General features: G+C 40.6%; 1 pseudogene; it reads right to left on the bottom strand.

Moving 5' to 3' along the window:
* Positions 1-315: 315 nt before the first annotated feature.
* On the bottom strand, positions 316-858 carry LOC149260031 (putative beta-1,3-galactosyltransferase 2 pseudogene; annotated as a pseudogene).
* Between the last annotated feature and the right edge of the window lie 1,239 nt (positions 859-2,097).

Genomic DNA, 2,097 nt, shown 5'->3' with positions numbered 1-2,097 from the left:
ACATTGATAGCAGTGGATAGTGTGGTCTAGAGAGCTGGGCAGATAACGCAGTGGAGCTTCTCCTGCTTTTTTGTCGAATGAATTACTTAACTACTAAGTCTCAAGGAACAGATGCAAGTGTAAGGCTGAAGTACCAGTTTTGGTAGAATGCATCAACTTCTTCTGAAACTCAGACAACAGGCAATGATAAATGTCAAAATAGTAAACAAGAAAGAGTGTAAGTTTCATTAACTTTGGGCTGCAATATTACATGATATATTACTGGAAAGGGTCATCCACAAGCCTATTGTGCCAACTCAGGAGATGTTGCAACATCTATTGAAGTTTTGGGCTTGCACCAGTTTCAGTAATACATAAAGAGAGCTCGTGGTAGCCTTCAACATGTTCCAATCTAAGGAAATCATGATGCTGTGCGTCTTCTGAATCAATGGCACGATCCAAAATACCACCAGGTGTATCACTGTGTCCAATAACGAATCTAATAACAATGCCTTTCTTCTCCTCCAACTGCTTCAGTTTGGATCCTGTGAGGAACAAAAAGTCCAATTATCAAAATCAACGGATATCTAGAAAAGCTACAGACAACAGAATATCCCTGCCCTAGGTTCATACACGCTCATGAGAACTATTTTTGCAATTAAAAGCATTTATTATTTATTAACCAGATTTCAAAACCTAAAAATTTATTAGCAATAACTGATATGGACCTTGTGGCATCCAGGTTTCTCGAACAGAGTCCCGCCGCTTTCTACTGCTAACCTTCTGGCGTACCTCAGGGCCTTGTCCATTAGGCTTCTCAAGAACAGGTGACCCATTGAGGTTGGCTGATTTTTCAGTCCGAGCAATTGCTAATTCCATTTCAAGAGAAGAAATTGTTTTGTCTAACGATCTGGAGACAAGAATTTGCAAGCTCAAATGAAGGGTTTCAATTTTGTTGTCAAAAAAGTGCACACAAACAAAGACCAAATCCAAATTTTATACAATAACAAGAAATCTTGTGCCATCGATGCCTAAACCATAGAAAGATAAAGCCACCTCAGTGTCAAGGGCATTTGATAACTACAACTGACTACCCTATGAACTGCTAAATATGTATGATGAATTAGCAAAATACTAGGCAATGTAGCTGAAATAGGCAATATTCAGGGTAGTGATCATGAATGACAACCGACATAAGTTAAGCCATAAATCGAAAGAGAACAATGAAAGCCGCTGCCTGTTACCTCGAAACAACACAATCATCATAGGCATCCATGAATGACTTCGTTCAAATTAAGGGTGCTAGAATAGTCACATAAACAGGTAGAACAAGGTCTTTAAAACTGCTCACTCAATGGCATAGATAAGATAGGGAGCGAACACGGCACTTGCGATGACAGCCATTGGAAGAACTGTGGATCCTAACATGGAAGAGGGCCAGCAAAGCCATTTTACAGAAGAATATACAGAATTTCAGAAGCACAGGTGGAACACAGGAGAAAGTCAAGTTTCTAACTGCAAGGACTTTGTTCAGATTGAAGGTGATATGACAAAAATATAATTGCTAACACTTTCAACATATTAACCTACAAATATTCCTGCTTAAATACTTACAGATCTTCCTGCTTTAATACTTGCATGCTTGTCTTCACAATCTTGAGAAAGAACTTGCAAATCCCGTTTGTGCATGGGATCAACGTCATCGTACGTCTCAGGATTGCTCCACATTCTGTTAGTAAAGAGCATACCGATGCAGAAACTCACAACGCAGAGGAGCACTCCAACCTTTCCCCTACCAACGCAGAGGAGCACTCCAAACTTTCCGCTGCCAACGCAGAGGAGAACTCCAAACTTTCCCCTGCCAACGAGCCTAAGCCCGTTTTCTTGTCGGTTTGCATTTCAACTCTGTAAACAAAAAAGGCATTAGGAGCCAGCAATGGTTTGAGCTCCACAAAACAGAAAAACGGTAAAACTTGAATTGGCATCTAAAGAAACGGGAAAGGAGGCCGGAGTTCGCACCATTCTGCTGTCAAAAGGCAGTCTTCATACAATTGCCGCCAAAGTCAGACTTTTAGCACAGGAGTCCTGGATCAGATGATGTCAAAGATTCACGATTCA

Source organism: Pinus tabuliformis, chromosome 6, assembly GCF_031772625.1.
Source record: "Pinus tabuliformis cultivar Carrire ecotype Pingquan chromosome 6, CPIR1, whole genome shotgun sequence".
Lineage (NCBI taxonomy): Eukaryota > Viridiplantae > Streptophyta > Pinopsida > Pinales > Pinaceae > Pinus > Pinus tabuliformis.
This window is presented reverse-complemented; position numbering and strand designations above follow the sequence as displayed.